The following is a 27,240-nucleotide window of genomic DNA, read 5'->3' on the forward strand; positions in this document are numbered from 1 at the left end:
CAAAGATTGCCAAGCAAAACTGTAACTGAACAACAGGAAGCTTACTTTCCCCACATGGCTATCACCAGCAAAGTGAGCATTAATTGCTCATCCTCAACTGAACAGCACGGAGTACAAGGCCATTTCAGAGGACATTCCATAATCAACCACACAGCAGCAAATCTGGCATCACTCACAGACCAGACCATGTTGGTAGACGTCAGTCAAGTTTGCAAGGGAAAATGATCAGGCAACCATCAAGCCAAAGCTCCACAGATGAACAACAAGCAAATATCAACTTTAAAATGTGATCATAATAGAGAGAGATTAATAACAAAGGCAAAAAAACCATTCTAATTATTATAAACTATAGGGTGAGAAAAAGGTATTTGTGGCAAACATAAAAAGGGTGAACAAAAATCCATCGCAAGCTAGTTAATAACCAGTGGGTAGCAAGAGGCAAGATGGAACCGATTACAGACTAAAGATCTAACTGTTAAGGCAGAGTATTGGCCACTGTGAATAAATTACCTTAAACTCATCTTTCCCAAATAATTTGCTGGACTCTCAGGTGAAGCAGCACGTAGATTGACACTGAAGAGAGTTACAGTAATAAAAGCTAACTGCAGTTAAAGTGAATACATCATTTGTGTTTAAGTAGGCTCTTACCTTGCCAAGGGAAAGCAGGCTGGGAAAAAACAGTATTAACCATAATGTTCTGAATATCAAGAGACGTAGGTGTTATGCTCGGAGATTAGAAATTACAAGTGTTACACTAATGTTCAAAAAGCAGAGATAGACCCAGTACCTCCAGGCTAGTCAGTTTAACTGAGATCACAGGGTTTTCAGAAATGATAATCAGGAAGAAACTCAGCAGCCACCTGGATAAAAGAGTATTATTAAGGAAAACTTGAACGGATCCATTAAAGGCAAATCACATTTTGTCAACTTGACAGAAGTTTTAGTTATTACAGCAAAATGACCTTTGGGGAAATACAATTGACGTTGGGTATACCAGCTTCTACAAAGGGCATCTGAGAGGGTGCTCACAATAGACACTGAAGGCCAAGGAATTTCTTAGAGAAAATTGACTAAACGGTAGCAGCAATGTATGGCAGGAAGTGGTCGGTGGTACCCCTGGCCAACCCAAAAGGTCATTGGAAGGGCTAGTTATTAATGACTTGGACTCAGGTGCACAGGGCACACAAATTTCCAAATTGTGCACACAATCATAATATGTATTAAAAAATATAGTTAACTGCATGAGGAAAAATGTAGTTGCAAGGGGATTGAGGCAGGCTAGTGGAATATGCAGATGAAGCTTAATGCAGAAATATTTATGACATTTTCATAAGAAGAATGTGGCTAACAAATTAGAAGGCACAATTCAAAATTGCCAAAAGTGGGGGGGAGGGGGAAGAACCTAAAGGACCATAATATTTCCTTAAAAGAGCAAGAAGTTAGTGCGGAAAGCAGTCCTGAGGGTGGGGTGGTGGGAGGGGTCTGTGCTATTGGAAGCAGCTTCAGTCAAGGTATTCAAGAGTATTGGAAAAATTTTTTAAAGTACAAAGCCATGAAGGCCATGAAATTAACTAAATAACTTTTGACTAGAGTGTGCACAAGCTTGGTGGACTGATTAACCTCTTTTTATGCTGTAATCTGCCATTCTGCAGTACTCTGAAGCTGCAGGTACTCTGAGTTACACCTCAGCTTGAGTCACCACTATCAGTTCAGCATGGGAGTAAACTCTATAAAATGCAAAACTAGAACAGTTGTGTGAAATGGGCTATCTCAACTTGATTCACAAAATCTCATCCTGAGACAGTGTCTTCAAAATTTACTTCTAACATAGTCAAAAATATCTTTTCATCTTCAAGAATATTGCTTTTGTCGTTGAAGTGTATATAAGCAAAATACATTTGTTAGAAAGATGAAGTTTGTAAAGAATTCCGGAAGTATTTAGATGTCAGGCATCATCTGTGAAGAGTTACATTCCATCAGAATAAAAATAAGCCTACCAAATGCACCAGCAGTGGGACAGTCTGAAGGGTTGTAAAATGAATAATTTATAAAGCTGCAGTTCCTTGAGTTAGCAGAGAGATTTACTGGAGTACTGCAGGAGTTCAGAGTGAGAGCAACACAGCGAAAAACTCACCGACAACCCAGAAGCTCAAAGTCACACAAATGCATTGAACAGAGGTGAAATGAAAAGTGATCACTGAATCTGCATTTGGTCACCCCAATGTAAATGAGAATGCATTGGGACAGTGAATATGGTACAGTATCAATGATATACAATTTAACGTGAGCAAACAACATAGGAGAATGGATGAGGTTGCACTCTGCGAACTGAAACCAACGTGATAAATCGGTGCTCATATGTTTAATTTATTAGTAAAGAAGTAGTTTACCCAAGAAAAAAGACTGATATAACAGTCAAATGAAAAGCCAATGATTAATCTGTCATTAATCTTTCAGGTAAATGCCTGATACTTCAAATAATGGAACAAATTTTGCATTTTCCTCACATCAGAATTGTCACTCTATTACTATGATTATTTGGTAGTAGTGCAGGCATCCTGACAGCAATGTCAAGTTATCTTGCACCTTTCTATATTCATGCAAAACAAAGTTTCTAGTTTATACAGTACTCTGTAATCTGAAGTGGCATAGATTATTTATAGGCATATGCATTTTATATGGTGTACAAATGAACAGAAATAATCTGTGATGCAGCAGGTTATTCCCTTTAAGGACACATTATATGTACTGTATACATTGTCTCAGAGGTAAAGACGCAAACTCCTTTAAGGTAACCTGCTAATCATACCTCATATTTGATGTAAGCAAGGGCAAATTGAAGCATCAGATTCAATTCTTGCAGGTTAATTGTGCAGCAATTCAAATTGAACCAGAGTTACTAATTCAGTGAATAGCAATTAGCTTGATTTTATCAAGTTCATCTCTTATCATTATGTCTTCAATTTTGTGTGTATAGTAAAGGTAAGGAAGTAGTTTACCACTATCGAATGTCGCCATGCGATAACAGTAAGTCATCACTGTTAAACACAGTAATATACATTATGCTGCATGTAAAAAGATCTTTATTTAAAAAGATTACAGATAAGGTGGCAATTCAGCCCATCATCCCAGCTGTCTGAGTGATATGTAAGCCCTGGAGAATGACATAGAGAGCAAGTTGTTTCTCATGTCACAGGCTCCCTCTCTCCACACAGCTAAAGAATCCAACGGAAGCAACTTGCTCTCCATGTCATGCCAGAGACCAAATCAGTAGCATCGCAGGGGTTGCCAGACAGAGTTGAAGGCCAGGAGCTGGATGGTTATCAGAGGCTATTTCAGACGCACTCGATTGGGAGCACTTAATAGATAGTGGGAGCCTATCCCTACAACCACCCCTGACTATAACAACCTTAAGGAACCACTTGGAATTTACATGAATAGAAAACCATGAAAAATTAAATACAGAGGCACAGAAGTCAAAACAGTGTTCAAACTTGCTTCAATTGGGGAAAAATATAAACTGCTCCCATTCATGCATGTCTTTTTAAAAAACAGAGGGGATGGCCAAATGACCACACCATTCTACTTTCCTTCAGTAACACAATGATAGAACACATCAAACAAGCTCTCTTGCACCACATACTCACATAAAAACTGCTCATCGATGCTCATTTTGATTTTCTCTGAAGTCAATTAGCTTGAGATCACATCATAGCCTGTGTTCAAGCATGTCCAAAGTTGATTTGCCCTCGTTATCAAGGCAGTTTTTGGCCAATTAATTGGTTAAGAAGCTCAAACTCAATACAATGCAGCAGAATTAATTGAAATCCCATCTTCTCCCAAATCCTATTCCCATCACCATCAACAATCTGGCTATGGTGTGTGCCATTTACAAAATGCTCTGCATTGAGGAATTAAGAAAAATACATGATCTTTTGGACAGTGTGCATAGAAAGTTAGGTTTAGTGATGTGACTTCAAACTCCTGTTAAAACCACACATGGGAAAGCAAGCATGCATCATCAGCTCACATTCTCAACACATGGTCCAGATTACTTCAGCTATTGAGCCTCATTATAGTGAGATTAATGAGCTGACCTCCTAATTACAAGCAGAGCAAGTCATCTTGTCGACATAACATGGTTTTGTGCTGGCAATAACTTGCATCTTAAATTGAAGTTAGCTTGTCAGCTTAAAATTACATTGCACAGTTAAAATACATTTTAAGAAACCACTGAATCAAAGAGCTGCCATTGATTTTTCATGTCCATTTAATTGTGTCCTGGTAGAGAAAACTATGAAAATGCAAGAGTATCATATTTTCAGCATCACAAGCATGACCCCAAAGCAACCATACTGCAGGTCAAGAGTCATCAAAGCCTCATCTTAAGTCTGATCAGTGCAACCTAATGCACGAAGAACAGCACTTATTCAAGACAGGGAAACAGAAAACTAATGAAGGTTTTTTCCCTCAGCAGCAAGATACTGGAGGAACAGCATCTGTGGAAAGATATGGACAGCCAATATTTCATGCCAAAATATCAACTGCCTGTCCCAATGAGGGGAGTTTTCCCAAATCCGTGACTATTCATTTGTGCTTGATCTACTGAGCTCCTCCAGCATTTTGTTGCTCCAGATTCCAGTATCTGCATTCTATTGTCTCTCCATGGTCTTCTTTCTGTGGATTTCATGAAACTAGCCATAAAGACTAGTGGCATAAGGTAATTGTAGAATACTGTGCCAACACACTATGGTGAGTGCAAAGGAATCTACAACCAGCTTCTGGGGTTTACATCAAATGGTATCTTGGCTCTATAATCAACCATGAAATATACTGTATAGCAGTCTTCAGGGATGCTGTGCCATATGCTCAAACAAAGACTGTTTACAAGTCTCTCCTGCCCCCACCACCTTCCCCAATACTAGCATGTCAAGAGTTGTAAAATCCCAGCAGCAGTACAGAACCTAGGACAGGTCTAGCAGCAAATGTAAAGTCAGCACTTTCCTGCAGAAATATAAAGCTGCCTTTGCCTGCAAACTCATATCAAGGCATTGGTGCTTTGAAACAGTTGACGTAAGCTCTCGGATCCGGGATGAAAAGATTGGTGGATCAAATTATTAGGGCTTGAAAATTGACTCTTCGGATTAACAAAGTGAGAATTATGGGAATTTTCACACAAGTCAAGGCCAACATAGATCATTCATGTTAATATTGAATGACAGGTCAGCACCAAGATGTCCAGTGGCCTACTCTTGCTCTTATTTGTGTTCTAATTTACCACTTACAAATTATTTTTTGGAAATTTAAAAAGAAAATTGGTTGCAAAGCACTGTCCAGGGTCATTTTGGTAGTGATATAGACTAATACATTGAGGAGAAAAGAGTGAATCCTCACAAAATTCAAAACAATACATAAAATACTTTGAATGCTTGAGGAATTCAGCAGGCTAGGCCGCACCAATGGAAAAGAGCAAACAGTCGACACTTCAGGCCAAGACCCTTCAACAGTCCCTGTTTACTCTTTCCCATGAATTCTCAAAATATCATTTGAATATCAGTTAAGTGATTATGGCAATAAAGCACAAAAGATGAGTAATAAGATAGTGTTCATGAACCATTTGAAAACCTGATGGCTGACTCTATTCTTAAAACATAGAGAGTGGGCCTTCTGCCTTCTGGACCACCTGCCATGGGCAGTAACACAATCACCCAGGTGATGAGTGTCTTTAATGATAGCCGCCACCTCCTTGAGGCTCTGCCTCTTACAGGTGTCCCTGATGGTGGTAAGGTGTGACCATGATGTAACTCACCGATTCTACAACCCTCTGCAGTCTTTTGGGATCCTGTGCATTGGAGGCTTCCTACCAGGCTGTAATGCAACTTAATACCCCATATGTAGAAATTTGCAAATCAAATCATTTCAAACTCCTCATGAAATAAAGCGGCTGGTTTGCCTTCTGGATTCCAACAATGTGTCGGGCCCAGGAGTTTGAAGCTGCTCACTCTTTCTACCTCTGACTCCTCAATGAGGACTGATGTGTCCCCCCGACTTCCCCTTCCTGATCAACAATCTATTCTTGCAGAAGCTGAGTGTAAGGTTTTGTTGCAACACCATGAAAGCAGCTGATATACTGTATCTCACACCTGTAATGTCTTGTTGCCAACTGAGGTTCCCAACAGTAGAGTCAACTGCAAATTTACATATGCCATTTGAGCTGTGCCTAGCCACACAATCGTGAGTGAGGAGTGAAAGTAGAGCAGTGGGCTAAGCACACATCCTTGAGGTGCACCAGTGTTGCTTATCAGTGAGGAGATGACTATGCCCAAAAAAAGATTAATCAAGACTTCATATGATGCCTGTCAGATACTTCATAGTACTGGAGCACATCAGAAGATATAGGGTATGTACAATTCTTACCATATGTAAAAATGAATTCTGAATTACCCAAAATAAAGTCTGATACATAATTGGAGTGTTGTGGTTTACCAATACAAACCAGTTGTGATTCTTATATTAGGAGCCAAATAGCAGCACACTCAACTCACTGGTTGGGTTTTATTGGTAACCCACAAAGTTCTTGTGACACCTGTGCACAATTGAACTATATTCAAAGTTTAAACTCCTCATCAATTTTGTACAAGTGAACAGGTGTACATGCCGGAAGGAATAAAGTACCACTTATCTACAGCAGGTGGGAGGAAGTGGAAGCAGAAATCTATCAGAAAATTGGAGTAGTGAGGAGGAGGGCACAGACAGAAAACAAATAAGAAAATAGGGCTGATTACAGAAACTGAAGATTAGAATAACTAAAATGAGAGGAAAAATGTAATAGAATTATTCAAGATCATTGAAGCAGCAATGTTGACAGAGCAAGCAAAGGGAATGGAGCAGAAATGCAGCAAACATGCAAAAGACAATGTGCTTTTACTTTTCAATGGCAATTTCCAGATATGGCACTGCCAAATACATTCTAACTGTGCACACAAAGAGCCAGATGATAAATATAATATTGAGCCATAAATTGGAAATTGATTGGCCCCATTGCCACACAACATCCCAGTCAGCTAGATGTTCCTGCACTACTGTCCTTCCAGACCTACATCTTTGACCACAAGTCCATCGGGCAGTGATCAGAATTACAGGACTTAGTGGATGAAGTGGGGTGGTTCCCTGAGCAAACTTTCCACACCATCAGGCAAAATGCCTCATTGTCAGATCTCACCAACAGGTACCGAGACCTTGCCTGGCTGGTGGTGAGAGGGGTCCTTCCAGTCAGATCCTTTTTGCACGGCTAGAACATCATGCCCACGCACACTGCCCCAGAGATGATTGTAGCTGGTACAAGATTGTTGCTCATCTCTTTGCAGACTGTGGGCTGTGAAAAGGATCTGAAGAAAGATGCAAGGGCCTCTGTCATGCTGTGTGTCAGAGGACTCAGATTCATTTATTTATCACATGAACAGTGAAATGTGTCACTTGCGTTGAAAACCAACACAACCTAAGGGTGTGCTGGGGAAGCCCATAAGTGTTGCCACACATTCCATTGACCAGAGATGACTTCCTGATCTACGGGCTGTTCCACATACAGACAGACATCATGATCATCAACTTGGTAAAAGACACCCTTTCCCTGTTCGAAACTTGTTGGCCCACCAACAAATCAAGATGTCCATGGAGGAATGCTGCTAGTAGGCACATACCAGGCTACAGGGTATGTGCTGAGGGACACATTGAGGCATGATGCTGTCCCTGCAAGGTCTCAGTGGAGAAGGACTGCAGTGTAGGGTTCTTCTGCTACTGGACAAGAAGGGTCTGGATTGGGTGAGGAAGCCCCTCAATTATTCTAGTGGTCTACCACCCCAGAGGGCCGCATGTGTAGCAACAGTGCAATTAGTTTTAAGGAATATATTATCCAAGAAATGTACACTACTTAATGCATTGTCTATGAATGCAAGAATAAAAAGGCCTTGCATGGTTTATTCTTGTAAATAATTTATTATGAATTATGTTTATTTTGGTAAACATACTTTGGCAATAGTTAAAGAATGTTAAAACTAAAATAGACATTTAGTCAATTCTACCTCTAAAAAAAAATCACTGAATCAAAACAGTATCAGGATTTATCTACACATACATTAACAAAATAAGGAATAATTTAATGTATTATAGGGATAAGCTGGCATTTCTTAAAAAGGGTTCAACCTAGTAAAGTTTTCTTGAAATTCCTCCAACACAAGAATATCATTCTTTAAATAAGTAGTATCTGCTACTCCAGTTGTAATCTCAGCAGCTCCTCGGAGCTGCAGCAAGATTTCCCAACTAGTATGCTCAAACCTTCTTGCAATAACACTAATGTTCCATTTGCTTTACCAATTGCTTGCTGAGCCTGCATACCAACTTCTGAAATTCAGTATTTAAGAAACAGGAGCAACAGAAGACACATTGTCCTCTCAAGTTCATGCTATAATTCAGTGAGGTCACGATTGATCCAATCTTCTTGTTAAAATTACTGTCATGCCCTTTTCCCATACCACTAACTCCCTTGCCATTCAAATATCTGTTAATCTCTGCTTTCAATGCATTCAATGATTCTACATCTATAGCTCTGAGTAGACAACTCCAATGAGGCAGGACACAAATAAAACATTCTCCTTAACTCCACTTAGAATGGTTAGCTCTTTGTTCTGAACCTGAACCGCTTAGTTCTAGGCAACCCCAGTAATAGAAATCCACATCTTTTCTGTTTATCCTCTTAGATTCATATGTTTTGTCAAGATCAGCTCCCATTCATCCTTCTAAATCTCAGTAAGCATTGGCACAACATTTCTTTCTACATCAACAACCTCCATCCTAAGAAAAAAAATCAACCCAGAGAAGGAACTCCAAGCAGCCTCCAATAGAATGACACGTTTTCTTAATTATCAAGGCCAAAATTGTATGCAGTACTCCAGGTACCATCTTATCACTGTTCTCTAAAGTTCCACCAAGACTTCTATACTTTTATACTCCATACTCCTTGCAGTAAAGGGTATTCCAATTCCAATTGACTTCCTAAATCTGCGCCAGTCCTCCATGTTTTGTGTACGAGGTCTCCCAGATCCCTTTGTACTTCAACAATACTCACACTCTATATGAGCAATGGAGTGATTTCTCAGATGACAACAAATAGATACAGGGATTAGCTCATAAGAAGGTTGAAAAAAAGGGAAGTATATTCTACTTGTGAACAGTTACATCAAGATTGCTGTGATCTTTTGATCTCTGTTAAAGGCATTTTGTACAGAATAAGGAATTCTGATTTGTTGAAGTTACAAAAAAAGTCTCTAGTCAGGACGTCTACACAGCTGGCAATAATTAGTTTAAATGTTAAGGGCAGGAGAGATTCCAGTTCTCTAACTTCCAAGCTAGCTTCATATCATGAGGAAACACATCTACATTTACCCAAGTCCCTTCATTCAAGTCATTAATAAATATTTTCCTCCTGCGCTTTAATGAACCTAGAGTAAGACTGCTCATTTCAGAGAGGTGTGGAAAGAATGTAGGGGAGACATGGTATTTCTCATCCCACAATACCATTATGGCACTGATTTGTTTCAAAACCTGTTGATAAAGAAAAATAAAATTTGTGCCCACGGGATTTCTGTAATAGAGCTCCATTCCAATATTCATTTGTGACATTAAGGTTCAAAATTTGGTTTTAGAAAGTGCAAAGTGTGGATCTGTTCAAACAACAGCAACCCACGTTTGCAGGAAACAAATGGAATCCTTGGAAAAAAAAACATTCCCACAATGTCCATAGATGTTTAGGCTATTCACATCCAAAATAGTTCCAAGCAACATCTAAATATAATTGCATACAACAGTTAAACACAAATGAAGCACTTTAGTAAAATCCAATGCCTTGTGACAAAAAATACTGATTTTCTATGCAATTTTGTCACTTGAATACTATTGCTAACCAACTTTTAAATAAAATAGCAGGCTAAACCAACAGCAGACAACAACCATTAATTTGTATGCTGATTTCATAAAACAACAGATTTTACTCTCAAGGGAAAAGAGTCAGCTTCCTAAAATAATGAACTCGAGACATTTTATTATTATTGAAAAGTTTTTAAAAATATGCACTTCTAGCTGCCAAAGATTGAAAGCTGGTCCTTGCTATTTTGCCATTGAAAGAAACAAACAGCACAATTTGAACAACATGTCCACGTTTTTCATCATCTAACAATAACAATTCAAAGTATTTCACCAGAAAATAAAGTGAAAAGTAAGCAGAATAAAAAGAAAAAAAGGAACCAAACCAAATTAATCATAACTTAAAGGGACGCTTTGGGTTTGTCTCTGGGAAAAGTTGGGATGGGAATACAAAAACTTGTAGGAAATGAGTTCCAGATACAAAAGGAAACCTGGTACTGCAACAGTAGATAGTGCAAACTATAATTTAGAAAGTATATGAAGTAAGATGCAAATAAGGAATTTGAAATAAAAAGTTTTTTCATTTATTAGTCTCAAAACAGTGGACTTGCAAAAAAGTTATTTCTGGTAGTCCATGTGTTTAGACTGGAATTTATGGAATACCTGGGGACATTGGAGTAAGATGGAGACTCTTAGAGTGATGAAGGCTATAATTTGAGCTGGATGATAAAGACAGAAGAGTAAATCAATATATCAGCACTGCATAAATACATAATTTCCTGGGGGGGAAAAATCAACATACAAAGGGAGGTTAACCAAGACACTAAAACTTGCCAATCCAGATTTATTCAAAAGACAACAGAGGTGCAATGGTGGGCAAATGCTTACAAGCACTGGTTGATGAAAATAAGTTTAGAAATTAAACTGATGGGAATTTAGGTCACAGATATACTGTTGAAGAATGTAAATCTGGCCTGAAAATTAATACTTAAATTTTAAAAAAACTTCATCCTGATGAACATAGAAATTTTTTTTGGTTATCAATGGTAATTAATCCACAAAACAACAAATATCACATGGTCTGATAATAAATCTGATTGTGAAATAGTTTCTGCATTTACCTATCTTTACCAAGGAATAGTATACAAAATACACAAGAGAGTCTGCAGATGCTGGAAATCTAGAGCAAAACACAAGATATTGGAGGAACTCAGCAGGTCAGACAGCATTTATAAAAATGAATAAACAGTCTCTGCTGAGGGCAAAGATCCTTCATCACGACAGGAAAGGAAGGGGGAGGTGCTAGAATAAAATAAAAATGGGTGGAGGGAAAGGAGGACAAGCTAGCAGGTGATAGGTGAAGCCAGGTGGGCACAAAAAGTAAAGGGCTGGAGAAGAAGGGAATAGAGGCTACCAATAAGGGCAGAATGAGGCAATAAAAACTTTTTGGATTTTCTTGTAAGTTAAGACAGTATTTTCAAGGTTAAGTATTCTGAACGAGATAAAAATGTAAGAATGGAAGAGCATTTGAATGAAATACAAAGAGTGGGTGCAATTTTATGATAAGAACATTATAATGGTTTTGAATAGAGTTTGTACTCAATAAAACCTAGCTTAATAAGCTCAACAAAGGTGTAGTGAAAATGGGGATAAGGGTTTGCAGGAATATTGATGCAATGATCTTGAATAATTCTTGGCGCTACGATACTTTGGCTCGCAGTAGCTATTGGCATACGACAGTGGCCGCACCCCGATACTACGCTTCGCCGGGCGGGCTGAACCACCAGGTAGCCGGCGACCTCGTACCCTGGTGAGATGGGGACAGCATGCCTCTCCCAGCATGTGAAGTATGCTCCGGCAGATTGATGAGATCTGCAGTGTTATCCAACAGCTAGGAAGGCATTCTGCAACGCTGCGTGGAGAGCGAAGAGCATATCAAAGCACAGAATACGCCATGGTCATCCACCGCAACTAAGGAAGACCCCGGTTTGGACCCGGACTTCTGAGGCTGACAGAGTGGAACTACCCCAGTGCATCGGCTTTTCCACTTTTAAAAACTCTCCCACACAAGATTTCTGTCATCGTTGGGCACGGTGGACAACCACCAATCCTAGAGAGGGACGTTTGTGGTGCAGGTTGGAAGACAATTAATATCGAAGAGGAACAAAACGAACACAATAGAAGGTCTTTACTGAAAGAGAAATGTTTACAAGTATACTTGTCCCGTGGCATTTTAGAAGGCAAGTGAGCAAGTTGGTTAATGGCTTTCTCGCTATGTTCAAGTCTGTAGACGCAAGCGTTTGAGATGGTGTTGATATCTGGATTTCGAATTAGAATGTTGGGGATAGCATGCATTGTTATTAATTAGATCAAAGGTGCTCTTATAGATGTTGGTTCAAGTCCACAGCAATGGTAAGTTGCAAAAGAACTTGAGGGGTACTTGGAAAGGTAAACAAGATCTTCAAAGGGCAGATGATAATGTGGAACGACTTGAGATAAGCAACGTGATAGATTTCCTAGCATAAAAAAATTGGGGTAGATGGGCAAGTCTTTTCGAGGCTAAAATACGATATTTTAGTTCAGAGAATAATAACGTTTATAAAGGACGTTTATAAAATTACAAGTCTCCTCAAATACATGCACTTCTAGCATATACTTCAGGCATCGACAAATCCTTGAAATAAACATGGAACTTTGATTTTCGAAATCCTCCACACTGAGTATTCAAATAACTTTTCAGGACCTCAAGATATCCAAATACTCTTCATAACTGGCCAAGATTTTCTGAAATATACTCAATTACATAAGGTGTGCGTCTTAAAACAAAGCCATTCTCAAATTCAAGCAATTGTATTAATGACGATTAAACATACACGTAGCCGGAATGAATTCAGAGCGAGCTTACCTATGAGATTTAGCACGAGGCGTTTCTGGAGGACCATCACAAAGGCAGGGGGTGCTTTCTTCCCTGGCTGCTGCCCATTGCTATGGAGAACAATTGGCCGCGTGCAGCCACTGATAGTGGGCGACATCGCCTGGTCGGGGGCAAAGCGAGCAGCAGGCGGCTCCGGCTCCGGTCCCTGTATCTGTGTTCGCATTCTCCTCTCGGCTCACGCTGAATCATCGCGTCTACGTGCGGTTTCGGAGTCGTGCCTTTTTGGTGGCTTGTAATTCATTCGCGAGTACGTGAGCGAATGCAGCTTCCTCGCTGCACGAACGCCTGAATAATTGTTTGCTTTGTATGTTCTCAACCGCAGGTCTAAATAGATCTTTTTTGTGTGGGGATGTATTGACCTGCGCGTGTGATCCGGAGCATGTTACAGCAACCACTTTGTGGAAACAAGCCCTATTTTTAAGCATAAAGCTTTTCCTTTGCCTCCTTTAGGAGGTATATCGGTAAATTCTTCAGTGGCTGGCTACTGAAATAGACGAAACTTCCATCTTGTGAAGTACAGAATACTGGTGTTAATGTGAAGGAATGAATCCAAGACTGTGATTACAGTGTTGCAGGTCAGTCAGATACGTTAAAACTGGTTTTAATCTCTTCTGGGTAGGATTTGCATTAATTTTCACCACTGCATCAAGGTTTGTCCAAAAACATCTCATTGCTCTCAAAATGTACAGGTGTGAATGGTTCTGAGCTTCCATACTTGCTGTCTGACTTGTGGTCAAAATGCCGCACCACACTCTCTTCCCCTCTGCTCCGAGTGGGAAGTTGACCAGACGATCTTAAATGAACCCCATATGTTTGCTAAATGGGCTTGAAAGATGGACAGTGAGTGCGTTCTACATTCATCCCATATTGGGATCAAAAATTTAAAAAGCTATTTTAATTTGTGCTTTTTCTCAACTAAAATCCAATCGGTGAAACTTTGACACTTTAATTATCATTAATCTTTTTCTATATTAACAACTAGAGTACTCCCTAATTAGCTGCGTTAATACCACAGACCAGTTGTGGTAAAACTATAGGTTAGAGCTAGCTGTAATGATATCATATGAATTCTAAAATTTTAAATAGTAAAATCTTAAACTGTTTTAACTGAACATTTAGTAGAAACCAATACTTTATGGATTTATGGATTCCCTGCAATTACGGATATTATTAAAAATGTTTCCTATAAATCACAATTCGGCTTCTTGTAATGGTATTAATTTCTACCACATGACTAAACAACATTTTCAGGGTCACACCTATCTTTTAAGAGAATTGCATTTTGTATTTTCAAAATTCTTTTTTATGACGATTTTCTCCTTTATTTGGGTATTTTAATGGATTTGGCCACCATAATCTGATCACCCTTTAATAATGCATAAATTATCTTGTAATTGGACAGTGCAATATAGTTCTCCCACAAATTACAAAATAGATTATGTTCATTTTTTGCTATTTCTTTACAAACTGATATTTCTTTGTATATAACAAAAGGCTAAAGTAAGTTTAAAAATTAGATTAAAATTTTGCATACCATTCAATTATTTAAGTGATTCAATTATTTTAATTAAATTGACTTTTATGCCTCAACACATCTCTCCTTTGAGTGTGAGATTGATAACTTTTTAAAACATTTGCAATCTGCGAGAAAGATAAATGCAGAATAAATCAAAAAATAGTTTACACACTTTCTCAATAGAAACAAGATGTGAGGATAAGATTTTCTTCCCAAAATTTCTTAGGGAATTTTGACCTATAGTTGTAGAGATAGAAAAGGAAATATGCTTCTGAACTGGTGTGCTACTAAACAGAGGTTAGAGATGGAATTTGCCACAACTTGTGTTATTTTGTGATAGCTGTTACAACAGAATAATCTCCATGTTTAATCATTGCATTTGAGATTCACAGTTTTCTTGGAACTCAGCTCTTTTGAACCACTTTCAAAATCCATAAGCACTGAGTAATATAATTAGAATTTTTAAAGTTTCAGAGATCTTTGAGACAGAGGTATGACCCTTGTGGCTAAAGCGATCAGGGGGTATGGAGAGAAAGCAGGTACAGGGTTCTGAGTTGGATGATCAGCCATGATCATACTGAATGGCGGTGCAGGCTTGAAGGGCCGAATAGCCTACTCCTGCACCTATTTTCTATGTTTCTACGAGCATAAAAGTTTATGTTGAGGATATAGGATATTTAAGAATCAAATATTGTTTCCAGAACTGAAGTCACAAGCCACTACTAACCCATTGTGAGGTTTGCAGTCCCCTATTTCTCAATTTTGTCAGATTTTAAGCATCAATCATTGTGGCAAACTGCATCTTTATCTTCTATTTATGCCAAACTAATCCACTACTGGTTAGGAAAACATATTCTCATTAAAGGTCTTTCCAAGCAGATAAACTCCTGTAGCCCATGTAATAATGTCCAAGTCTAGGCCCACAGCCATGTTTGACTGAACAGGAAGCATTTTGAAAGGCTAATAAGCCTGAAAATGCCCTCCATGTCAATAAAGTTTAGTTTGTCCCAATAGAGATAACTCCCTGTTCTGGAACACTGTTAATTGCTAAGCATGTATGTCCAGTTATCATTTGTTTGAATTCAGTTTTAGTCCTGCTAATGAATAAAAATAAAATGTCTTGGGTGTACACAGATGAAATAAACATAGAACACAGAACACCACATTATATGTCATTCCCTTTGACCCATGATGTTGAGCCAACCTTTGAACCAACTCTAAGATCAGTCTGAAGCTTCCCTCCTATATATCCCTCCATTTTTCTGTCATCTAGGTGTCTATCTAAGAGTTTACTAAATGTCCCTATTGTATCTGACATTACCACCATCCCTGGCAGGTTGTTAGATGCACCCACCATTCTCTGTGTAAAAACCTTACCTTGGACATCCCCTCCATACTTCCCTCCAATCACCTTAAAATTATATCCCTTTGTATTTGTCATTTCTGCCCTGGGAAAAGATCTCTGGCTACTTTCTCATCCAAGGCAGTTTGCTAAAAGTTGCAAGCAGTAAAATAGCAGTAAAATTACAGAATGGTATTTATTCAAAATAGTTTATTGTGCCAGACTTTTTGAATGGGTGGTCATAAGGTTATGTCTGACTCACATTCAGCCAAGCATACAGCATCTATTGACCTTATCACATATTTCTTCTTTTTCACATTGCTTTGTTCAAGTAAGTGTCAAATGAAATAAAAGCAAGTGAGTCAGCTAGGGAATTTTATATGCTCTAATGTAAATGACCAATCTTCCATTGCAAGTTAGACAAACATGCCAATAAAAGTACCCAGATGATCTAAAATTTTTCAGAACAGTAATATTCAAGTATTTTTCTCCTCTGTGTAGAATGTATATCTTTAAAATAAAATCCCTGAAAACCAGTGATTGTGGTGTGTGTTTGTTCTATATTTCTTGAATGCTGTGCAGTTATACAAGTGATTCAGCCAAAATTCTTGGGAACAGGTAATTTATTGAAATGGGAAGCTACTAATTGACCTTGATGAGTAATGATTTGATAAAGTACTGGAAGGTACTGCTTTTTGTCAGTCAGTACAGAATTAACTCAAATGCTGTCTTTCTGGGATACTACTTTCTTACAAGATATGATAACATTTCTGATTGGTTGTTAAAGGGAAACCGGGACCTTTTCCAATTTGATAGGCTCAATTTGACCTGTTTAGATTTGGGGAGTTCTATTTTATGGAGTCGCAGCCAGATATGGTGCAAGAGATGAGATTGATAACTCTGAGAAGTGATATCAATCTAAATGACATCACATTTTTCTAGGATCACCTTGAAATTCAACTATTTTGGCAAGAAAATATGAGATTAAGCGTACTTGTGGAAAAACCTAGTATAATCAATTAGCTCTTTTTCCCCTCTTCTGACACATTGTTAATTGGTTCAGAATATGTGGAATTCAATTCTGTGATGTATGAAGACGTGATGGTACAAGATAAAGCACCCGATTTTCTTACCATGGTGCGAATAAACCCTGCTTCCTAGCATTGAGATCTTTATGATTAAGTTTCACATTTTGTAACCATCATATTTTTATTTCTGGAAAGCTGTAAATGCCAGAGACCACTGGCCAAATAAGAGGAGAGAGCAGAAGAGGAAACGTGGTGAAATGGATGTCCTGGATTTGTGATCCTGGCTAAAGTGAACATTATGAATCCGTAAACATAGTAAACATTGCTCTGATTTTGATTTGTAAGTTGATTTGTAACTGGGTATATCCCAGGAATGAAAGATTTAATGTATGATGAGCTTTTAGTGCTCTGGGCTTGTACTTGCAGGAGTGTGGAGGAATCTCATTGAAACCAATTGAATATTGGAAGGTCCAGACAGAGTGGACACGGAGAGAATGTTTCCTATGGTGCAAGAGTTGAGGACCAGAGAACACAGCTTCAGAATAAAAAGACATCTCTTTAGAATAGACATGAGGAGGAATTTCTTTAGACCTAGGAATCTGGATCAATTGCCATAGACAGTTGTGGAGGACAAGTCATTGGGTATATTTAAAGTTGAGGTTATTAAGTTCTTGATTAGTCAGGATGGCAATAGTAACAGGGAGAAGGCAGGAGAATGGGGTTGAGGGATAATAAATCAGCCATGATTGCATGGTGCAGCAGACTTGAAGGTCCAAATGGTGTAATCCTGCTCTTATGAATGAAGGTATCAGTAAACTTGGTGGCTAATGTGCTTTTTATTTAAGAAGTGGCTGCAAGGACAAGTCGGGGATTACAGATCAGTGAATCTAAAATAATGTTGGGAAGTTACTGAAGGGAATACTGAGAAACAGGATCTACCTGTCAACAAATTTCATGACGTATGCTGGTGATATTTAACCTGATTCTGATTCTGAATTTGGAAAAGCATGGATTAATTAGGCATAGTCAGTGTAGCTTTTTGTGTGGGATATTGTATTTTCCGTTGGCGCTTGGCCAAGTGGTTAAGGCGTTCATCTAGTTATCTGAAGGTTGCTAGTCTGAGGCTTGGCTGAGGCTTGCGTGTGTGTCCTTGAGCAAGGGACTTAACCACACACTGCTCTGCGACGACACCTGTGCCAAGCTATATGGGTCCTAATGCCCTTCCCTTGGACAACATTGGTGGCATGGAGAGGGGAGATTTACAGCTTGGGCAACTGCTGGTCTTCCATTAAAAAAAACCTTGCCCAGGCTTGCGCCCTGGAAACTTTCCAAGGTGCAAATCCATGGTCTATCGAGACTAACGGAGGCCTACACGTTGTATTTTCCAAATGTGATTCTTTTTGAAAAGGTGAACAAGAAGAATGATAAGGGCTGACTCTAGACACGGTCTAGATAGATCTTAACAGCTTTTGAAAAGATCCCACATGGTAAGATGCTCTAAAAGGTGAAATTACATGGGATCCAGACTGAGTTATCCAATTGTAATCGCAATGGTACTCACTCCTGATCCCTGACACTCACGGACGTCCGGCACACTGCTAGTGACTTCCACAATGAAGACGGATGCAAAGACCCATTAAGTTCATCTGCCCTTTTCCCCCCCATTACTACCTCACCAATATCATTTTCCAGTGGTCCCAATATCAACTCTCACCTCTCTTTTACTCTTTATATAACTGAAAAAAACTTTTTGGTATCCTACTTTATATTATTGGCTAGTCTGCCTTCATATTTAATCTTTTCCCTTCTTACAGCTTTTTAAGTTGCCTTTTGTTGGATTTTTAAAAGCTTCCCAGTCATCCAACTTCCCACTCACTTTTGCTACCTTATATGTCTAGTAGGGATTGGTGTTGAGTCCTCTGTTGTTTATTAGTAATTTGGACAGTTTTAAGCATTTGGATGAGAATATGGTTGACCTGGTTAGTAGGTTTGCAGATGACATCAAAATTTGTGGTATATTGTACAGAAATATTATCTAAGATTACAACAGGACGTCAGTCAACTGGAAAAGTGTGCCAAGGAATGGCAGATGGAATTTAACTCAGCCAAGTGTGAGGCGCTGCAGCTTGTCAAGTTAAACAAACCAGAAGAGGATTTGAACAGTAAATGGCAGGGTTGTGGAGAGACTTACAGAACAAAGAGACAAGAGTACAAGCTCCCTGTAAGTAGTGACACAGATAGGCATGATGGTGAAGATGCATATGGCATGCTTGTCTTCGTTGGTCAAGGTGTTGAGTACAAGAAGTGGGACACTCTGTTACAACTATTCTAGACATTGGCAAGACTAGAATTTGGAGTGTTGTGTGCAGTTTTGGTCACCCAGCAATAAGAAAGATGCTTTTAAGCAGAAGTGGATGCAGAAAAGATTCACAAGTTGTTAGCAGGGCTGGAGGGCTAGCATTATAAGAAAGAACTTAATAGCCTGGGACCTTTTGCCCTGGAATGTAAAAATCTGAGGGATGACCTACTAGGAGACATTTCGAATAATGAGGGGCATCAAAAGGTAAATGGTTGCAGTATTTATTCAGAATATAAAGCTTGGGTTTAAGGTAAATGTAAAGGTGATCTGAGGGTATTTCTTGCAGAGGGCGATGGATATGTGGAATGAGCTGCCAGAGGAATCTGCAGAAGCAGGTACAATCATAATGTTTAAAAGACATTTGGACAGGTAAATGAATAGAAATAGTTGAGAGGGATTTTGGCCATATGCAGGCAAATGGAACTAGCTCAGGTAGGCAACTCAGTCAGCATGGACGAGTTAGAACAAAGGACTTGTTTCTGTGCTGTATAACTTTATGAACCTTTGATATGGGCAATACTTTTCGAACTCAAGAGGAGGACAAATTTCGTCACTTTGAAAGTAGTAACCTGTAGTATTCTCTACCACAGAAGAATGAGAAGACAAAGTCGTTGCATTTGTAGGTTGTTGGATTTATGGACAAACAGAGCATAGAGTGGTATAGGGAGGTGAGTGGGAATGAGATGGTGGATCATTGATGATTGAGGATATCCTGCCTCTTGTTTTAGTTTCTATGTATAACTCCTTTCACTTTATAATCAGTAAGTGTGTAATCAGTAACTGCCCAGTGATGCCTGCTTTCCATGGGAAGCACAATGAAGATGTAAAATATTTGTCACTTCTTCAATAGCTGTGTGAACTGAAGATCTGCCTGAAGTTGAAGTGAAATAGATGTTTTGGATTGTGCGGGAAGAATGTAAGGATAGAGGTTTCAAACTTCTTTGTTAAGCTTCTCTTCTGCATCAGGAGACCGCATGAATGTGCAGATCTTCATTTTGTTACTGAGGAGGTATTGTGAAATATAAACAATGAAGGTAGGGTGGTCCTCAGGCAGTGACAGGTATTGGCAGACAGCACGGAAAATAAAATACCCACACTACTAGGTCCTTGAGAAACTTCACTTTCTCATTACAATAATGTAGTATAGTTGGAATCTACAGTGTGCCCATTCTCGCTTATTTGTCCAATGTGAGAGCAAACACTTAAAAAATACTCGTGCATAAACAATTTCCTTGTAATAAGAAGTCATGGATTTGGACAGATTGTACTTGTGCACAATTACCTATACTATTCATTAAAAGGTATATTTAGAAAATTAAAACAATCCTTAAGAGGGATTGATTGTGAAAGATGAATTCGCTATTGTCTGTGCACAACTACAAATCAATTGAATAAAAGCATGCACGTGGGAGATGGCTTTAACTTGCGTATTCACTTTGCAGTGACAGAGAAAGAGAGCAATGTGCATGCATAGTCAACAACACATGCAGTCAACAGATCTGTGTAGTGCTAATGGGGTGCTAATGTGAGTGAAAATTGAAGCAAGTGTTAACGCCATAATGTACAGTACAGTAGAGCTGGATGAAAACTGAAAAGTGTGGTCTCTGTCTCAGATAATAACACTGATCTGTTTCATGGAAACACAAAAAGTCTTTCAACAACCAAGCTGATAACCCTTGTGCCAGTTTTACAAAGGTCTTGAATAGAAGGAAGTCATAGTCATAAATAAGTACAGCACAGCAACAGGACCTTTGGCCCATCCAGTCCATACTGAACCATTTAAACTGCCTGCTCTAATCAACCTGCATTGGGACCATAGCCCTCTATGCCCCTACCATCCATACCATGTACCTATCCAAGCTTATATTAAACCATGAAATTGAGCTTGCATGCACCATTTGTGCTGGCAGCTCATTCCATACTCTCATGACCCTCTGAGTGAAGAAGTTACCCCTCATGTTCCCCTTAAACTTTTCACCTTTGACCCTTAACCCGTAATCTCTGGTTGCAGTCTTATCCATCCTCAGTGGAAAAAGCCTGCTTGCATTTACCCTATCTATACCCCTCATAATTATGTATTTCTCTATCAAATCTCTTCTCAAACTTCTACATTCCAAGTAATGAAGTCCTTTCCTTATAACTCGTGTCCTCCGAACCTAACAGCATCATTGCAAATTTTCACTGTACTCTTTCAACCTTATTTACATCTTTCCTGTAGGTAGGTGACCATAACTGCACACAATACTCCAAATTTGGCCTCACCTATGTCTTATACAGATTCAACATAACATCTCGGAACTTTGATTTATAGAGATGAATGTGATCATGTTGAGGTGCTAGGTAATACTTTCCATAATCTTATTGTAGGATTAAGACATTCCACACATCTCAGTGGTCTGTGTTTCTGTGGAAATGAAAGAAACTGAAAATGCTGCAAATATGAAACAAAAATAGAAAATATTGGGAGCATGCAACATTCCAAGCAATATCTGTGGAATGGGAAACAATTCCCACACTTCAAATGTCTGTATCTAATTTCTAGGGCTTCAGCTATTGTTTCTCAACATCAATATCTCTCTTACCTGTTACACTGTAGTATGCTATGTAATGGTGGCTAGGCTTTTGATGATTGACATAATTCTATTGTCTTGAGATAGTGTTTGTACATCTGGCCTATACATGCCAGAATGTCTCATAGTCATTATCAAACAGTGCTTAGCCCACTGCTGTACTCTGTATGTCTTACCTGTGTGGTTAGGCACAGCTCAAGCACTATCTGTAAGTTCCCAGATGACCACCACTGCTGTTGGCAGAATTTCAGATGGTGACAAAGAAGCATACAGGAACAAGAAAAATCAGCTGGTTGCATGGCATCACTACAACAATCCTGCACTCAATGTCAGCAAGACCAAGGAGCTGATTGTGGGCTTCAGGAAGGGGAGGTTGGGAGAACACACACCAATCCACATAAAGGAGTCAGTGGTGGAAAACATGAGGAGCTTCAAGTTTCTGGGTGTCATCATCTCAGAAGATCTATCCTGTGCCCAACACTGATACAGCTACAATGATGACCAATGGCTATGCTTGATTAGAGTTTGAGGAGATTTGGTATGTCACCATACACTTGCACATTTCTACAGATATACGGTGAAGGCTCCAATGTACAGGATTTCAGAATCAGGTTTATTATCACCAGCATGTGACATGAAATTTATTAACTTAGCAGCAGCAGTTCAATCCAATACATAATCTAGCAGAGAGAAAAAAATTAACAAATAAAATTTAAAAAAATAAATAAACAAGTAATTCAATTACATATATTGCATAGATTTTTTAAAAAAATATGCAAAAACAGAAATACTGTATATTTTGGGGGGAAAAAGTGAGGTAGTGTCCAAAGATTCAATGTCCATTTAGGAAACAGATGGCAGAGGGGAAGAAGCTGTTCCTGAATCACTGAGTGTGTGCCTTCAGGCTTCTGTACCTCCTACCTGATGGTAACAGTGAGAAAAGGGCATGTCCTGGGTGCTGGAGGTCCTTAATAATGGACGCTGCCTTTCTGAGATGCTGCTCCCTGAAGATGTCCTGGGTACTTTGTAGGCTAGTAATGAAGATGGAGCTGACTAGATTTACAACCTTCTGCAGCTTCTTACAGTACTGTGTAGTAGTCCCTCCATACTAGACAGTGATATAGCCTGTCAGAATGCTCTCCACAGTACAGTTATAAGGGTTTTTGAGTGTATTTGTTGACATGCCCGGTACACATCAGGGACGTTTGTGTAAACAAGGTCCAATGTGCTCTCCCTCTCCCAACCCCCATCCTCATCACATTCTACAGAGGTTGTATTGAGAACATCCTGAACAGCTGCATCACTACCTGGTTCGGAAATTGCACCATCTCGGATCGCAAGACCCTGCAGTGGATAGGGAGATCAGCTGAGAAGATCATCGGGGTCTCTCTTCTGCCTTTAGAGACATTTACACTACACGCGGCATCCGCAAAGCGAACAGCATTATGAAGGACCCCACACACCCCTCATACAAACTCTTCTCCCTCCAGCCATCTGGGAAAAGGCACCAAAGCATTTGGGCTCTCATGACCAGACTATGTAACAGTTTCTTCCCCCAAGCCATCAGACTCCTCAATACCCAGAGCCTGGACTGACACCAACTTACTGCCCTCTACTGTGCCTATTGTCTTGTTTATTATTTATTGTAATCCCTGCACTGCTTTGTGCACTTTATACAGTCCTGGGTAGGTCTGTAGACTAGTGTAGTTGTTTCTGTGTTGTTTTTACACAGTTCAGTTTAGTTTTTGTATTGTTTCATGTAGCATCATGGTCCTGAAAAATGTCTCATTTTTATTGTGTACTGTACCAGAAGTTATGGTCGAAATGACCATAAAAAGTGCCTTGACTTGACTTGACTTGACATGCCAAATCTCTTCAAACTCCTAATAAACTATAGCCACTGTCTTGCCCTCTTTATAACTGCATCAATGTGTTGGGACCAGGTTAGATCCTCAGAGATCTTGACACCCAGGAACTTGAAGCTGCTCACTCTCTCCACTTCAGATCCCTCTATGAGGATTGGTATGTGTTCCTTCATCTTACCCTTCCTGAAGTGCACAATCAGCCCTTTCATCTTACTGACGTTTAAAGAAGTGGCAGAGGGCTATTGACTCAGCCAGCTCCATCATCGACACAAGTCTCCCCACCATTGCGAACATCTTCAAATGCAGTGCTTTGAGAAGACAGCATCCATCATTAAGGACCCAAACTATCCGAGACATGCCCTCTTCTAATTACAACCATCAAGAAGGAAGTACAGGAGCCTAAAGACCCACATTCAATGTTTTAGGAACAGCTTCTTCTCCTCCACTATCAGGTTTCTGAACAATCCACGAACACTACTATTTCCTCTTTTGCAGTATTGATTTATTTATTGTAACTTGTAGTAACTTTTGCATCTTGCACAATACTGCTGGGAGGAGAAGGTGGAATGACTGGGGTGGGAAGGATCATTGACTTTTTACATTGTTGGATAGCTACTAGTTTTGAAACTGCACTGAACATCTTGGCTAGAGGCTCTGATTGTACTGGAGCACAGTACTACAGCACAAATGTTGTTTATCCCCATAGCCATTAACCATTCAACCATGCAATGTTCTCAACTAATTCGGGAAGCTAATGGAATCATTGAGCCATGAGCAATATGACACAGGTACATAACGTATATGGAAAGTTAGGGATCTACCCCTGAAAACTTTAAGTGATCTTAGAGAGTTTCAAATATATAATGAGACGGTTATTGACATTTCAAGGAGTAATGATACACTACCCTATTTATTTTTGAAGTCACCACAATATTTTTAGAGACAAATGACCTTGTACATAATTTTAGTGTAACAGTGATAAGCTAAGTACTTTAAGGTGAGACTTGAATGGTTAATCAAATCATGATATCAAATATTGGAAGAAAGAAGCAAAATGTAAAAAAAATTGCTAACAGAGGCATAAAAATTAATCTTAAGCAAGCAGATGTCCAAAGCATTTCCTTGTTTCAACTATACATATTAGAAGCATTTCATTACAAGAACTAAACAGATACAAAAGAGAAATCACTTTCTAAGTTTGTGAGAATCCAGTTTAATTTATTTTACCTCAAGTTGAGAATAATAATCATGATATGCATGGCTTATGATAAAACAATAAACAAAGACTTCTCATAGAACTACAAACCCCATTTCCAAAAAAGTTGGGATATTTTCCAAAATGCAATAAAAACAAAAATCTGTGATATGTTAATTCACGTGAACCTTTATTTAACTGACAAAAGTCCAAAGAAAAGATTTTCAATAGTTTTACTGACCAACTTAATTGTATTTTGTAAATATACACAAATTTAGAATTTGATGGCTACAACACAATCAACAAAAGTTGGGACAGAGGCAAGTTTACCATTGTGTTACATCACCTTTCCTTTTAATAACACTTTTTAATTGTTTTGGAACTGAGGATACTAATTGTAGTAGACTTGTAATTGGAAGTTTTGTCCATTCTTGCTTGATATAAGACTTCAGCTGCTCAACAGTCCGTGGTCTCCGTTGTCTGATTCTCCTCTTCATGATGCGCCATACATTTTCAATAGGAGATAGAGCTGGACTGGCAGCAGGCCAGTCAAGCACACACGCTCTGTGTCTACAAAGCCACGCTGTTGTAGCCCGTGCAGAATGTGGTCTGGCATTGTCCTGCTGAAATAAGCATGGACGTCCCGGGAAGAGACGTCGCCTTGATGGCAACATATGTTTCTCTAAAATCCTAATATACGCTTCAGAGTCAATGGTACTTTCACATACATGCAACTCACCCATGCCATGGGCACTGATGCACCCCCATACCATCACAGATGCTGGCTTTTGCACCTTTTGCTGATAACAATCAGGATGGTTGTTTTCATCTTTGGCACGGAGAACTCGACGCCCGTTTTTTCCGAAAACTAGCTGAAATGTGGACTCATCTGACCACAGCACACGATTCCACAGTCTTTCGGTCCATCTGAGATGAGCTCAGGCCCAGAGAACTCGCCGGCGTTTCTGCATAGAGTTGATGTATGGCTTCCTCCTTGCGTAATACAGTTTCAAGTTGCATTTCTGGATGCAGCGACGGACTGTGTTAAGTGACAATGGTTTTCCGAAGTACTCCCGAGCCCAGGTGGCTATAATTGTCACAGTAGCATGACGGTTTCTTAGGCAGTGCTGCCTGAGGGCTCAAAGATCACGCGCATTCAACAGTGGTTTCCAACCTTGCCCTATACGCACTGAGATGTCTCTGAATTCTCTGAATCTTTTCACAATATTATGTACTGTAGATGTTGAAAGACCTAAATTCTCTGCAATCTTGCGTTGGGAAATGTTTCTTTTGAACAGACTAACAATTCTCTCACGAATTTTGGCACAAAGGGGTGAGCCACGACCCATCCTTGCTTGCAAAGACTGAGCCTTTGATGGATGCTACTTTTATACCCAGTCATGATACCTCACCTGCTACCAATTAGCCTGCTTAATGTGGAGTCTTCCAAACCGGTGTTACTTGAATATTCTGTGCACTTTTCAATCTTATTTTAACTCTGTCTCAACTTTTGTTGAGTGTGTTGCAGCCATCAAATTCTAAATTTATGTATATTTACAAAATACAATTAAGTTGGTCAGTAAAACTATTGAAAATCTTTTCTTTGTACTTTTGTCAGTTAAATAAGGGTTCACGTGAATTAACATATCACAGATTTTTGTTTTTATTGCATTTTGGAAAATATCCCAACTTTTCTGGAAATGGGGTTTGTATTTGATTTGTTACTCATTTGTATCCATTTAGATCCATTCAGTTCTTGCAATGAAAAGCTTGTAACAATGTACAGTTGAAGCAAAGGAAACATTGGAAGTTGGCTTGCTTGAGATTAATTCTTATGTCTGTTAGCAAATTTTTACACTTTGTTTCTTCCAATATTTGATATCATGATTTGATACTGTTGTAAATTCAAGCAATAAATGGGATAGCTATTCATCATTAAGAGTAAACTTCTACAGGGACTTAGAGAGCTATTACAGCCTGTATATTGGCTAGACAGTTAACAAAATCACTCATTTTTGTGTCTGAGTTCTGTTGGGTAAAGTTATCTCAGGGGTCGCTCTCCAATTCGGAGCACACTAGGTGTAGCCACTTTGGCTTTCCTTAGAAACAAAATGAACAAAGGAATAAGGTATAATTAAGCTCCTAATTATTTATAGTATTATTGTCTGCTGGCACTGAAAGAATGATTTTATGCCTGAAGCCCAGGTGCATCAGGAAATTTTATTCCAAAAGTGCATGATATTAAAATGTATATATAATTGAGGAAAAAAGAAGGAACAATCTGGTGAAATGGAATCTGGAAAATGTTTCACAGTAAAGCACTATGATTTGTTAAGATCATGGGTTCCAACTTAAAGGTATTTGTTAGCACCAGATTTGAATGGCAGATGAGCAACTCAACTGAGTAAAAATTATATTCATATTTTGAGAGAATAATATATAGGTATTGCTTTCAGAGGTTATTCTATGAGGAAAAATCAGAACAGGTAGAGGAGCAGGGAAGACTGAGAGA

General features: G+C 39.0%; 1 long non-coding RNA gene across 1 annotated transcript in view; it reads right to left on the reverse strand.

Annotated features, from left to right (window-relative positions):
* LOC140730371 (uncharacterized) overlaps positions 1-12,995 on the reverse strand; it is a 131,139-nt gene extending 118,144 nt beyond the window's left edge. Inside the window, exon 1 of the long non-coding RNA XR_012099576.1 lies at positions 12,824-12,995. This is a non-coding gene — a long non-coding RNA (uncharacterized lncRNA). The remainder of the gene's footprint in view (positions 1-12,823) is intronic.
* Positions 12,996-27,240: the final 14,245 nt, after the last annotated feature.

Source organism: Hemitrygon akajei, chromosome 7 (genome assembly GCF_048418815.1).
Source record: "Hemitrygon akajei chromosome 7, sHemAka1.3, whole genome shotgun sequence".
Classification (NCBI taxonomy): Eukaryota; Metazoa; Chordata; class Chondrichthyes; order Myliobatiformes; family Dasyatidae; genus Hemitrygon; species Hemitrygon akajei.